Raw genomic sequence first — 15,689 nt, forward strand, 5'->3', positions numbered from 1 at the left:
TTCATACAACTGCAAATGATGAGACCCAAGTGGAAGCCTTAGAAGCAATAATGGAGTGAGAGGAAAAAGATAGGAAGGAAAGGAAGAGAAAAGTGAAAAGAAAGAACAGGTCAGAATGAGAGGAAAAAGAAAAGGATGTGAGGAAGGGATTGGTGAGGGAGGGACCTATGACCTCCATGAGGAATGGACTCTGTCTCTGGGCAGTCTTCGGGATGAGAGGGATTCAACAGCCCTGCAATTGCTCGAAATTTCTTTAAAAACTAGAGATACTTTCACCGGCCAAGCTGAAAACGTACACCTACTTCCTCTTGAGCTCTGTGGGGCTTTCTGTTACACAAATAAAAGAGCACTTGAATTCAACAGTCCCTGAGATAGAGGTGGGATCTACTGACATAGAAGTGAGCAGCCCCAAGGGGGCAGCACCACCATGGGAAATTAGGGAGGTATTCATTAAGGCCTCCTGCTAAAGAAACAAGGGCTGAGTTCTTTTTGGGCCGCCTGAGAATCACGCAAGCCCATGAACGGCCACGGGATCCACGGATAAAACTCACTGTGCCTCTCCACTCACTTTGCCAACCCAAACAACTCCTACATTGAGGGTTGCTGCTAGGCCTTTGCATGAGTTGGGTGCTTGCTCTATCCCGCCATGATGCATCTGGCCTAACAAAAGGGACCCCCTGCTGGCAACCAAATTCAGCAATTCTGCTCAAACTTTTTCATATGGGAATTATCATCCAGATCCATACCAGGCAAAGCTCAAATTGTCACCATTAACCAGCAACTCTCAGCACTGTGGAGAAGCAGAATCAAGTCACTGTGCGAGGAGATAATGTTAGCGCTATATGATCCTGGTCCCCAGGAGGAGAAATTCTAGAAGAGCCAGTATTTAGGTGTCCTCCTTTAAATCTCCCTTACAAGGAAAGGTTTGCCAACAAAACTAGGCTTTGCTAGAAGTCAGGAGGTCAGGGAGGAGGGGTGGTGCTTGGAAAGGGCAGCAAGGCTTCTTAGGTTCTCTTAATGTTCTATTTCTTGATTTGGGTGCTCATCACACGGGTGTGTTTGGTTCAGGACAATTCACTGAGCGGTGCAATTATGATTTGTGTGCTTTTGTGTGAATATGTTACTGTTCAGTTTAGAAAATGTGGTCTTTAGGCAGTGCCCTAGGTTGTACTCTCCTTGAGGAGAAAGACCGAGATTTTATTCACAGCTCCATCCCCTTCTTTGAGTCTAATGTCTGGCTCAAATTAACTACTTGATAAGTATTTGTTCAATGAAGAAGAAGGAGAAGAAGGAGAAGGAGAAGGAGAAGGAGAAGAAGAAGAAGAAGAAGAAGAAGAAGAAGAAGAAGAAGAAGAAGAAGAAAGGAAGAAAGGAAGAAAGGAAGGAGGAAGAAGGAGGAAGAGGAGGAATGGCTTTCTCTTGGTGTCCAACCATTTGGCATCAATGGTTCAACCATTGGTTCAGCCCCAACCATTTGGCATCCTTCAAAAGTTTTGGCTTCTGACCAGTGAGCCACTGTGTGCACACAGTGTACAGATGTCAGCTGGTGGCAACAATCCTGTGCTACTTGGCAAGGAAACTCAATGCACAGGTGCCTGGCCTTTTGTGTTTTAAGTTCTCTTAAGCATGGGATGGATTTTTGAGCCTGGAGAAGCCATGCTAATCATAAACGTAAATCATCTGGAACGAGAGTTCCATGGTCGAGAGAAAACCAGACTTCAAAGATGAAGGCCCAGCTGCTCTTGGAGGAACCCAAAGAACTGCCCCAGAAAGTTCTGTCTCACCCACAGCGGGTAGAACGGCCAGGCACCCTGATAGTTGTAGGAGAGCCTTCCTATCAGGTCGTTCATTGTCATCACAGGACATATTTATCTAGATGTAAAAAAAAAAAAAAAAAACTTCAAATTTCTTTTAAACAATCACAAACTTATGGAAAGTTTGCAACTATGGTCTAAAAACATGTTTTCTGAACTAGTGGAGAGGAAGTTGCCCAGCTGCTGCCCCTCATCTCTAAATACTATAATGCATGTTGCACACAATCGACGAGGGCTTTCCCCCACATGGCCACAGTACAACCATCCTGGTCGGGAATGTAAAGACACGCGTCACTACTGTCTAAACTGCAGTCTCCCCTACAGTCTCACCAGTTGCCCCAATCAACACGCTTTATTGCAAAGAGATCAAGTTCTGAATAATGCATGCCATGCAGTTATTATGCCTCTTTGGTTTCCTTATCTGACAGCAAATTTTCAGTCTTCCCTTGACTTTCCTGACTTTCACACTTTAAAGGGTTATCGGCCGGTTGGTTGGTAGACTGTCCCTCAGTTTGAGTTCGCCTGCTGTTTGCTCATGATTCCATTTCGATTCTTCTCTTTGGGCTGGGAAATCACAGAAGGGAGGCTATGTTCTCCCACTGCATCCTCTCTAGATGCATAGGATTTTAATTTGTCCAGTGACTGGCAATGTCCATTTTGGTGCCTTGATTAAGGTGGTGTCCTTAAGGTGTTCTGGGGGAGGTAATCTGACTGAAACCACGTAAATATCCCATTCAGCCTCCAACTTTCAATTGTTGCATTGATGAAGTCTGTAAGGACCCATGGTTTCCTTCCTGTTTCTGTCGTGGGCTACACACGCATGAGATGCTCTTGCTTGGGATCCCTGGGTGGTGCAGCGGTTTGGCGCCTGCCTTTGGCCCAGGGAGTGATCCTGGAGACCCGGGATCGAGTCCCACGTCGGGCTCTCAGTGCATGGAGCCTGCTTCTCCCTCTGCCTGTGTCTCTGCCTCTCTCTCTCTCACTGTGTGCCTATCATAAATAAATTTAAAAATTAAAAAAAAAGAGAGAGATGCTCTTGCTTAATTGTCCCTGAGTTTGGTCGGTGGACCCTTTGCAAGTTGGGTTCTATGTCCCTGGACATGTCTTTGTCATTCTATGGGTGCGTTGTTTCCCACCATAAGGTGCTCCAGGCTTGTCTCGTACCTTCCTGCTCCAGCCGGGGAATGAGCCATTTTCCCAAGGAGTAACACATATGCCCACATGCACTCACATGTGCAATCTTTTTTTCTGTGATTAGCTTTTACGTGGAATACTGTAGGTTCGCATCCATAGCTCTGATTCGAATTCAACACCGATGTTGTTGGATTCATATTTGTAGCTTCCCTCTCTGACAACAAGAGACTCGGCTCCACCCTTAATTTGCTTGTTTGATTGATCACCCAGAGCATCACTGATATTTCTCCGCCACCATCTCCTCCTCTGTATGGTCACCCTCCACACCCTCACCCTCGGATGGGGCTCTGCACCCTCTGGAGGCCAACCCCTCTGTGTGGCCTCTCCTGGCCCAGCTTGGGTTCTGACATCCTTGCTGAACACCTCACCTTGGGCACCCTCCTCACCTGCTGTGTGTCTGGCCATCATCTGTGCTGCCCCCCCGCCCCCCCTCACCTGGGCTCTGACCCTCCCCCCCATGTAGCTACCTGCGTGTGTGCTCCTTTTTCATCCCACCTGGTCCCTGCCCCCCTGCTCTGGGCTCTGCAGCTTCTGACCCTCTCCCACTGCCCGTCGGAGCCCACTGTGGTCTGCCTCCACCTAATGGCTTCAGGAGTGAATTCTTTAGGGAAGGAAGTAAAGAGAAAGGAGGGGAAGAAGGGAAGGGGAAGGAGAGCTTTCTCCCACCTTTTGGCCCAGAGAAATGTTTCCAGCATAGTTGTTTTATTTATTTATTTTTTTTATTTGTGTTCAATTTACTAACATACAGAATAACACCCAGTGCCCGTCACCCATTCACTCCCACCCCCCGCCCTCCTCCCCTTCTACCACCCCTAGTTCGTTTCCCAGAGTTAGCAGTCTTTACGTTCTGTCTCCCTTTCTGATATTTCCCACACATTTCTTCTCCCTTCCCTTATTTTCCCTTTCACTATTATTTATATTCCCCAAATGAATGAGAACATATAATGTTTGTCCTTCTCCGACTGACTTACTTCACTCAGCATAATACCCTCCAGTTCCATCCACGTTGAAGCAAATGGTGGGTATTTGTCATTTCTAATGGCTGAGTAATATTCCATTGTATACATAAACCACATCTTCTTTATCCATTCATCTTTCGTTGGACACCGAGGCTCCTTCCACAGTTTGGCTATCGTGGCCATTGCTGCTAGAAACATCGGGGTGCAGGTGTCCCGGCGTTTCATTGCATTTGTATCTTTGGGGTAAATCCCCAACAGTGCAATTGCTGGGTCGTAGGGCAGGTATATTTTTAACTGTTTGAGGAACCTCCACACAGTTTTCCAGAGTGGCTGCACCAGTTCACATTCCCACCAACAGTGTAAGAGGGTTCCCTTTTCTCCGCATCCTCTCCAACATTTGTTGTTTCCTGCCTTGTTAATTTGCCCCATTCTCACTGGTGTGAGGTGGTATCTCATTGTAGTTTTGATTTGTATTTCCCTGATGGCAAGTGATGCAGAGCATTTTCTCATCAGCATAGTTGTTTTAAACGCTTATCATGTTCTACCCTTTAGGTGGTTCACTCATATCTTTTGACTTCTAACTGAGAAAGAGATCATCCTTTCATACCAGTAAAGAGAAATATCTGTTTCTTTTTATCAGAGTTTTCAGGCAAGAGTTTGCCATTAGTCTTATTACAAATTCAGGTAACCCTGGCCGATCCATCTTGGTTGAGGAGGATTGAGGATGCTGGGAACAGCTTCACTGAGGAGGAGATGGCGCTGCCTTTAATTTGTAGCTCTCGGTTAGGAGAATCACTGGAAAACCCAAGCTGCCACCCCTCCTTCCTTCAGAGGGACCCTAGTCACACCCAAGAACCAAGAATTGCTGCTGTGGAGAGGGTTGGGGTGAGAAAGGGATGGGATTCTATCTCTACCCCACCCCCACCCCCTGGGGCTGGCCTGGTGGCCTTCCAGTGGCACTACCTTCCTAGCACGCCAACATAGTGCTCCTCCTTTTCCCAGGGTCCTTCATCTTTTCCTACCTCAGAAAGATCCTACCTACCTGAAGGCACTCCTCAGGAGTTTGGGGGCAGGTTTTGGGCTTCTTTTCCCATTTGAGATGTTTCACCTGGGGTCTTAACACAAAACATTGGTTGCATATCAACATTTCTTCCACAAGTGACCTTGTCTGAAATGACCCATTCTTTGCTAGAATAACTTCCTTGCTTTTGCGTCTTTCTGTCTAGAAAAGTCTTCCATTTTGTACAGCTCCTGGGAGTTCTTTTCTGCTTGCTGGATGGGTTGCTATGTGACTCATGAACCAACAAGTAAAACCAATTTGATCTTCAGATTGACTCAGTTGAGTTTTTTTTTGTTTTTTTTTTTGTTTTTTTTTTATTTTATTTATTTTTTTTTATGATAGTCACAGAGAGAGAGAGAGAGAGGCAGAGACACAGGCAGAGGGAGAAGCAGGCTCCATGCACCGGGAGCCTGACGTGGGATTCGATCCAGGGTCTCCAGGATCGCGCCCTGGGCCAAAGGCAGGTGCCAAACCGCTGCGCCACCCAGGGATCCCGAGTTTTTTTTTTTTTAAAACAAGATCTTTGGAGTGTAAGACCTCTTGTCTCAAGCCAGTGAAATACAAGAACTTCATGCTGAACATGGATTGTAATTGGAGAGAAAAGCTGTTTTCATAAAAACAAAACAACAGCGATAACAATAAAACCCAGCAATATTGGGCTTATTTTCAGAGTATTTTGTGTCAGGCATCATAAGAATGATCCCATTGTCCTCTCGTCTGCCTAACTTATTTGGAATTACCTTGAGCCATTTCTTGTCAAAGGAAAAGTAACCATCTCTGCCCTGCCTGGCTCCGGACTCTTCACTGTGCCCCCATAGCACCCTTGATCCCATAGCAGGTCAACAAATTATCTATCCCCTTTTCCTCTGAAATAATTCACTCCTTAATGCAGGGACTTACCCGCCTTTGAACTTAGAACCTGATTAAATAAACCAGCAACCACTTAGCTCTTGAGCCACCTTTGCTGGGGAAGACATTGGATTTGAAGATGCAATTGTGCAAGGACATGCTCCAGCCTCTTAGGAAAGAGTGGCCATGGACCGACCCTTCCTTTGAGGAAGGGAAAGCAAGTTTCTGGGAGCATTGCAAATGCTTCATGGAAATCCCACTTTGGGGTTCTGGGAAGGACTCTTTGCTTGGTTCATCACTCCATATGCCTCGTGGACCAAATTGCCACTTTTTTCTGATGGATCAATATGTTCTTGGCTACAGAGGGATGAAATGCTGCTACAAATTGAGCTTCGTAGGAACTTCAAAGGAGATGTGTCTTGGGGAGACCTGTCCTCCAGCATGCCTTACATGAGATGCAGGCATTTGAAGACATGAGACCCAAGCACCAAAATGAAATTAATAAGAAGGAGCTCCCGGGCTGGTGGGGGGGCAGGGGGAGGAGGGTATCGGGTGCTGCCTCAGATCCAAATGAGCAGTCAATTGAGTCCAGTAAGGGTGCTAATGAGCTGTTTTACGTGATTCTGGCAAACTCACCCCGCACCCATAATTTTCTTTCAAGGTATCATTAAAATAAAATGATCCCTTATTTTGGGTATCCATTTACACTGTAATTATTTTGGTCTTTTGTAGTGACTTTCGTGGTTAAATTAGGCAATTCTTCTCCTGCCTGGTAGATAATGTAATGATTTTTTAATCATGTGTTTTTTTTTACCAGCCAAATTGTTTCCATGATCCCATTAGAAATTCTTCTGTAGTGATTCCAATGGATTTATTGAACTACTGGTGACAGCCACACTGATGAACTGCAGGCTGCCTGCTGCTAAATTCTGCCAATGAATATCAAACACCTTCCATTTTCCCGTGGACCCAGAACAAATCCAATAATTTTGATCAATGGACGTATTTCCAGACATTCACCATGGAAGTGGTGAAGAATACCAAGCAGTTGTAGTAGTTTTTTTTTTTTAAGGTTGTATTTATTTTTTGTTCTGATTATGAGAGTAGTAGTATGCTTTACTACAAAACATTCAGAAATATATAAAAATACAAATGCTATAAAAATCTGTAATTTCATCAATTACAGCCATTTCATATCTGATGGTATTTCCTTATAATTTTTTAATCTACTTTTGTTTCTATTATCTAGCTATCTCCAAAATTGGAACTGTAACTTACATGCAACTTAAAAAATATTTTATTTATTTATTAATAAGAGACACAGAGAGAAAGGCAGAGACAGAGGGAGAAGAAGAAGCAGGCTCCCTGCAGAGAGCCTGATGCGGGACTTGATTCCAGGACCCCGGGATCACGCCCTGAGCCAAAGGTAGACACTCAACCACTGAGCCATCCAGGTGCCCCTACATGCAACTTTTTAATCAGATTTTTTTTTCATTTAATATTCATGATAAACACTCTTCCAGGTCACTGAATATTCTTTGAAGTTATGATTTTAATGGTTTTATAGTATTTCATTGTATTCATTTGTCCTCTAGATGTTTCCTGAGGTCCTACTATAAACAAGCACAGTATTTACTATAATTTATTTGGTTATTTCCTTATTGTTTGAACACTTGGATGCTTTAAAAAAAAAAAAAAGGCACAGCATGGCTCTCTGCTCCAAAGCGGCAAAGGCTCCCTATTTTGCTGAAAGTTAAGTCCTTTGAAGCCCTTCATAACTGCCCCGGAGCAATTTTTCTCTGTGGTCCCCAGCTTCCTCTCCGACTGCTGTACTCAAGCTACTAGACTCCCTACTGCTTCTCTAATTGCTGGACAGGCTTGTGTCCCTACATCTTTGCACCAGCTGTTCCCTCTTCTTCCAATGCCCAGGGACCCACTATCTAGATATCTCACCTCCTTTGAAACTTGGCTCAAATATCAGCTTCTTAGTGAAGCAACCTGTTCCCCCTCATCTTGTTTCCAGCCATTCCTGATCCCTCTTACATTGCCCTGCTTTTTCTTGGTCTTCCAACATCTGTTCTCTCATGTACTATTTTACTTTAGCTCTTTCCCAAATTTACTGTTTGTGATCGATTCTTCCCACCATAATGTAAATTCCACGAGGGTAAAGATTTTTGTCAATTTTGTTCACTACAATATTGCAGGTGCCCCAAAGAATACTTGGCGCATGGTAGGTGCTCAGTAAATGTTCGTCAAATGAGTGGATATGTGGTTTGCATTTTTGGCTGTTGTGAATGATGCTGTATTGCATCTAAATCTTTCACTGACTCTCTTGTGAGCTTCTGATACTGAGTCAAGGAAACAAATGTTAAGCCTTCTTGATATGTATTGTTTAGCAGCCTTTTAGAAAAGTTGTTCCTTTTTCTTTTTTCTTTTTTTTTGAGAAAGAGAAAGAGAGAGAGCGCAGGGGAGGGGCAGAGGCAAGAGGAAGAAAGAGAATCTTAAGCAGGCTCCACACCCAGCATGAGCCCGACACGTGGTTCTATCTCATGACCCTGAGATCATGACCTGAGCTGAGACCAAGAATTAGACGCTTACCCAACTGAACCACCCAGGCGCCCAAAGTTGTCCTGACTTACCCTTTTAGCAACAGAGTATAACAAACTGCCCATCTCATTGCATTAACATATGCATTAAGTGCTATTTAAAAATATCTTTGCCAATCTAATTGGTGAAAAATGCTACTTGTTTAAAAAATTTGCAATAAAAATTTTTTACAGCTGTTACTAAATTTGAATATTTAAAAATTAGTTTCTTAGTCATGGACATATCTTTTGAGGATCAACTGGTCACCTTTCTTTGATTTTTCTGTTGTGAATATTAGGACTTACTTTCTTTAGAAATAATCTGTGCACAGTGAGATATATTTAGAAAAAGAAAATAAACAGCCTTGAACCTACCACACAGCCTGAGAAATCGTACATCACAGATTCTTTTGAAACCCTGATGAGCATCTCCCAATCCCATTGCTCAGCATCTTCACAAAGAAACCGTTGATTTTTGCATGTCCACAAATGGCATATTATTTAATTTTATCTCTTTTGAAAATGGAGTCATACTGTGTAGTCTTCTGCACTTTAACGCTGTGTTCCAAAATCACCAATGTTTGATTTCTGCAGCATTAGGTTCACTTGTTTTCACTGATGAATAGTATTCCCTTATGTGTATGTACCACCTTTTATTTATTCAGTGTCCTGTCAATGGACAGTTGGGTCATTTCTCTTTGTTTTGTTTTTTTTTTTAATTTATTTTTTATTGGTGTTCAATTTACCAACATACAGAATAACCCCCAGTGCCCATCACCCATTCACTCCCACCCCCCGCCCTCCTCCCCTACCACCCCTAGTTCGTTTCCCAGAGTTAGCAGTCTTTACGTTCTGTCTCCCTTTCTGATATTTCCCACACATTTCTTCTCCCTTCCCTTATATTCCCTTTCACTATTATTTATATTCCCCAAATGAATGAGAACATATAATGTTTGTCCTTCTCCGACTGACTTACTTCACTCAGCATAATACCCTCCAGTTCCATCCACGTTGAAGCAAATGGTGGGTATTTGTCATTTCTAATAGCTGAGTAATATTCCATTGTATACATAAACCACATCTTCTTTATCCATTCATCTTTCGTTGGACACCGAGGCTCCTTCCACAGTTTGGCTATCGTGGCCATTGCTGCTATAAACATCGGGGTGCAGGTGTCCCGGCGTTTCATTGCATTTGTATCTTTGGGGTAAATCCCCAACAGTGCAATTGCTGGGTCGTAGGGCAGGTATATTTTTAACTGTTTGAGGAACCTCCACACAGTTTTCCAGAGTGGCCGCACCAGTTCACATTCCCACCAACAGTGTAAGAGGGTTCCCTTTTCTCCGCATCCTCTCCAACATTTGTTGTTTCCTGCCTTGTTAATTTTCCCCATTCTCACTGATGTGAGGTGGTATCTCATTGTGGTTTTGATTTGTATTTCCCTGATGGCAAGTGATGCAGAGCATTTTCTCATGTGCATGTTGGCCATGTCTATGTCTTCCTCTGTGAGATTTCTGTTCATGTCTTTTGCCCATTTCATGATTGGATTGTTTGTTTCTTTGCTGTTGAGTTTAAGAAGTTCTTTATAGATCTTGGAAACTAGCCCTTTATCTGATATGTCATTTGCAAATATCTTCTCCCATTCTGTAGGTTGTCTTTGAGTTTTGTTGACTGTATCCTTTGCTGTGCAAAAGCTTCTTATCTTGATGAAGTCCCAATAGTTCATTTTTGCTTTTGTTTCTTTTGCCTTCGTGGATGTATCTTGCAAGAAGTTACTATGGCCGAGTTCAAAAAGGGTGTTGCCTGTATTCTTCTCTAGGATTTTGATGGAATCTTGTCTCACATTTAGATCTTTCATCCATTTTGAGTTTATCTTTGTGTATGGTGCAAGAGAGTGGTCTAGTTTCATTCTTCTGCATGTGGCTGTCCAATTTTCCCAGCACCATTTATTGAAGAGACTGTCTTTCTTCCAGTGGATAGTCTTTCCTCCTTTATCGAATATTAGTTGCCCACAAAGTTCAGGGTCCACTTCTGGATTCTCTATTCTGTTCCACTGATCTATGTGTCTGTTTTTGTGCCAGTACCACACTGTCTTGATGACCACAGCTTTGTAGTACAACCTGAAATCTGGCATTGTGATGCCCCCAGATATGGTTTTCTTTTTTAAAATTCCCCTGGCTATTCGGGGTCTTTTCTGATTCCACACAAATCTTAAAATAATTTGTTCTAACTCTCTGAAGAAAGTCCATGGTATTTTGATAGGGATTGCATTAAACGTGTATATTGCCCTGGGTAACATTGACATTTTCACAATATTAATTCTGCCAATCCATGAGCATGGAATATTTTTCCATCTCTTTGTGTCTTCCTCAATTTCTTTCAGAAGTGTTGTATAGTTTTGAGGGTGTAGATCCTTTACATCTTTGGTTAGGTTTATTCCTAGGTATCTTATGCTTTTGGGTGCAATTGTAAATGGGATTGACTCCTTAATTTCTCTTTCTTCAGTCTCATTGTTAGTGTATAGAAATGCCACTGACTTCTGGGCATTGATTTTGTATCCTGCCACGCTACCGAATTGCTGTATGAGTTCTAGCAATCTTGGGGTGGAGACTTTTGGGTTTTCTACATAGAGTATCATGTCATCGGCGAAGAGGGAGAGTTTGACTTCTTCTTTGCCAATTTGAATGCCTTTAATGTCTTTTTGTTGTCTGATTGCTGAGGCTAGGACTTCCAGTACTATGTTGAACAGCAGTGGTGAGAGTGGACATCCCTGTCTTGTTCCTGATCTTAGGGGAAAGGCTCCCAGTGCTTCCCCATTGAGAATGATATTTGCTGTGGGCTTTTCATAGATGGCTTTTAAGATGTCGAGGAATGTTCCCTCTATCCCTACACTCTGAAGAGTTTTGATCAGGAATGGATGCTGTATTTTGTCAAATGCTTTCTCTGCATCCAATGAGAGGATCATATGGTTCTTGGTTTTTCTCTTGCTGATATGATGAATCACATTGATTGTTTTACGGGTGTTGAACCAGCCTTGTGTCCCAGGGATAAATCCTACTTGGTCATGGTGAATAATTTTCTTAATGTACTGTTGGATCCTATTGGCCAGTATCTTGTTGAGAATTTTTGCATCCATGTTCATCAGGGATATTGGTCTGTAATTCTCCTTTTTGGTGGGGTCTTTGTCTGGTTTTGGAATTAAGGTGATGCTGGCCTCATAGAACGAATTTGGAAGTACTCCATCTCTTTCTATCTTTCCAAACAGCTTTAGGAGAATAGGTATGGTTTCTTCTTTAAACGTTTGATAAAATTCTCCTGGGAAGCCATCTGGCCCTGGACTCTTGTGTCTTGGGAGGTTTTTGATGACTGCTTCAATTTCCTCCCTGGTTATTGGCCTGTTCAGGTTTTCTATTTCTTCCTGTTCCAGTTTTGGTAGTTTGTGGCTTTCTAGGAATGCGTCCATTTCTTCTAGATTGCCTAATTTATTGGCATATAGCTGTTCATAATATGTTTTTAAAATCGTTTGTATTTCCTTGGTGTTGGTAGTGATCTCTCCTTTCTCATTCATGATTTTATTAATTTGAGTCTTCTCTCTCTTCTTTTTAATAAGGCTGGCTAATGGTTTATCTATCTTATTAATTCTTTCAAAGAACCAACTCCTGGTTCTGTTGATCTGTTCCACAGTTCTTCTGGTCTCGATTTCGTTGAGTTCTGCTCGAATCTTTATTAACTCCCTTCTTCTCTTGGGTGTAGGATCTATTTGCTGTTTTTTCTCTAGCTCCTTTATGTGTAAGGTTAGCTTTTGTATTTGAATTCTTTCCAGTTTTTGAATGGATGCCTGTATTGCGATGTATTTCCCCCTCAGGACTGCTTTTGCTGCATCCCAAAGATTTTGAATGGTTGTATCTTCATTCTCATTAGTTTCCATGAATCTTTTTAATTCTTCCTTAATTTCCTGGTTGACCCTTTTATCTTTTAGCAGGATGGTCCTTAACCTCCACGTGTTTGAGGTCCTTCCAAACTTCTTGTTGTGATTTAGTTCTAATTTCAAGGCATTATGGTCTGAGAATATGCAGGGGACAATCCCAATCTTTTGGTATCGGTTCAGACCCGATTTGTGACCCAATATGTGGTCTATTCTGGAGAAAGTTCCATGTGCGCTTGAGAAGAATGTGTATTCAGTTGAGTTTGGATGTAAAGTTCTGTAAATATCTGTGAAATCCATCTGGTCCAGTGTATCATTTAAAGCTCTCGTTTCTTTGGAGATGTTGTGCTTAGAAGACCTATTGAGTATAGAAAGAGCTAGATTGAAGTCACCAAGTATAAGTGTATTATTATCTAAGTATTTCTTCACTTTGGTTAATAATTGATTTATATATTTGGCAGCTCCCACATTCGGGGCATATATATTGAGGATTGTTAAGTCCTCTTGTTGAATAGATCCTTTAAGTATGATATAGTGTCCCTCTTCATCTCTCACTACAGTCTTTGGGGTAAATTTTAGTTTATCTGATATAAGGATGGCTACCCCTGCTTTCTTTTGAGGACCATTTGAATGGTAAATGGTTCTCCAACCTTTTATTTTCAGGCTGTAGGTGTCCTTCTGTCTAAAATGAGTCTCTTGTAGACAGCAAATAGATGGGTCCTGCTTTTTTATCCAGTCTGAAACCCTGCGCCTTTTGATGGGGTCATTAAGCCCGTTCACATTCAGAGTTACTATTGAGAGATATGAGTTTAGTGTCGTCATGATATCTATTCAGTCCTTGTTTTTGTGGACTGTTCCACTGAACTTCTTCTTAAAGGGGAATTTTAAGAGTCCCCCTTAAAATTTCTTGCAGAGCTGGTTTGGAGGTCACATATTCTTTTAGTTGCTGCCTGTCTTGGAAGCTCTTTATCTCTCCTTCCATTTTGAATGAGAGCCTTGCTGGATAAAGTATTCTTGGTTGCATGTTCTTCTCATTTAGGACCCTGAATATATCCTACCAGCCCTTTCTGGCCTGCCAGGTCTCTGTGGAGAGGTCTGCTGTTACCCTAATACTCCTCCCCATAAAAGTCAGGGATTTCTTGTCTCTTGCTGCTTTAAGGATCTTCTCTTTATCTTTGGAATTTGCAAGCTTCACTATTAAATGTCGAGGTGTTGAACGGTTTTTATTGATTTTAGGGGGGGATCTCTCTATTTCCTGGATCTGAATGCCTGTTTCCCTTCCCAGATTAGGAAAGTTTTCAGCTAGAATTTGTTCAAATACATATTCTGGCCCTCTGTCCCTTTCGGCGCCCTCGGGAACCCCAATTAAACGTAGGTTTTTCTTTCTCAGGCTGTCGTTTATTTCCCTTAATCTATCCTCATGGTCTTTTAATTGTTTGTCTCTTTTTTCCTCAGTTTCCCTATTTGCTATCAACTTGTCTTCTGTGTCACTCACTCGTTCTTCCACCTCCTTAACCCTCGTCGTTAGGACTTCTAGTTTGGATTGCATCTCATTCAATTGATTTTTAATTTCTGCCTGATTAGCTCTAAATTCTGCAGTCATGAAGTCTCTTGAGTCCTTTATACTTTTTTCTAGAGCCACCAGTAGCTGTATAATAGTGCTTCTGAATTGGCTTTCTGACATTGAATTGTAATCCAGATTTTGTAACTCTGTGGGAGAGAGGACTGTTTCTGATTCTTTCTTTTGAGGTGAGGTTTTCCTTCTAGTCATTTTGCTCAGTGCAGAGTGGCCAAAAGCAAGTTGTATTGGGAAAAAGAGAAAAAGAGAGGCGAGAAAGAAGGAAAGAAAAGAGAAAGAGAAAAAAAAGGGAAGAAAAAAAAACGAAAAAAAGAAGAAAAAGAGTAAGAAAAAGAAAGGAGAAAAAAAGGGGGTGGGGGAAGGAAACAAATCAAAAAGCAAAACAAAACAAAACAAAACCAAACCACGGGGGAGTATCTTCTGATTCTGTGTTCTTTAAGTCCCTTGGGTTCTCCTGGAAGTTGTCCGTGTAGCTGGTCTTCTGGGGGAGGGGCCTGTTGTGCTGATTCTCAGGTGTTAGCAGTTGGGGGAGCTGCTGTGCCCCTGCCTGGTGCAGGGCTCGGTGGGGGTTGTTTGCCCCGTGAGGCCGCAGGAGGAACAGCCCCAGTGGCGGGGCCGCTCTGGAAACCTGGATTCAGCTCCGGCAGGAACTCCGTCTGCAGGGCCTGGAGGCTCCGGGCGGGGCCGCTGATGTGCTCAGCTGGGGCAGGAGCGTCCTCGCTGTCCTGGGCCCTCCCGGCCTCTGCCTGTCCCGGGGGAGGCCGGATCCTGGGCTGCGTCCTGGCGCCCTGTGCTCCGGGGCCTGCGCTGTTGGATTCGCGCTCCCGCCCCGCAGCCCCCTCCGCGGAGCCGCCCCCGAGCCCCCCCCCCCCTCCGAGCTGCTCCGGGTCCCGGGTCCGGCCGTGCGCGCTGCAGCCCTTAGGGAGCTCGGCGCACTCTCCTGGGCGCGCAGTTGCTGTTACTGTCCCCGGGAGCCCCAGGGCATCCCCGCCCTCCTGGGGTCCTGCTCCACCTCCCTGCGAGCCCCTTTCCCCCGGGAAGGTCGGTGCAGCTCCTGCGTCTCCAGGACGGGGCTCTCCTGTCCTGGGGACACTCGCCCCGGCCTCAGCCCGGCTCCTCGCGGGCCCCTCCCCCTTGGAGGCCTTTGGTTCTTTCTTTCTGTTTCCCCGTCTTCCTACCTTGATAGATGCGCGAACTCTTCTCACTGTAGCATTCCAGCTGGTCTCTCTTTAAATCTCAGGCCGAATTGATAGATTTTCAGGATGATTTGAAGGTTTTCTAGGTAATTTGGTGGAGACAGGTGATTTGGAGACCCTACTCTTCCGCCGTCTTGCTCCTCCTCCCTCTCTTTGGTTTTATAAACAACACTGCTACAAACATTCTTGCTCATGATTCCTGAGGCATTATATGCAAAGTATCTCTAGGGTGTGGAGTTGCTGGGTCTTAGATGGTGTGTATGTTTGGCTTTTCAAGATAATGTGGAGCTCCTTTCCTACTTGGTTGTAGCAGCGAATATTCCCACTATCAGCAGATGGTCATTCCTCTGGGTTCACATTTTTTCTAACACTTGTACTGCATTGGAATGGCTGAAAAACAGTATCCCATTTTGGTTTAAATTTCATTTATCTTTTAAATGATTCCTGGGTGTTTACTTTTCCTCTTCTTTTTCTTTTTACTTAAAGGCTAATAGTGCCCATTACCATAATCGTTTATTGAGTTCTGCT

Source organism: Canis lupus, chromosome 10 (genome assembly GCF_011100685.1).
Source record: "Canis lupus familiaris isolate Mischka breed German Shepherd chromosome 10, alternate assembly UU_Cfam_GSD_1.0, whole genome shotgun sequence".
Classification (NCBI taxonomy): Eukaryota; Metazoa; Chordata; class Mammalia; order Carnivora; family Canidae; genus Canis; species Canis lupus.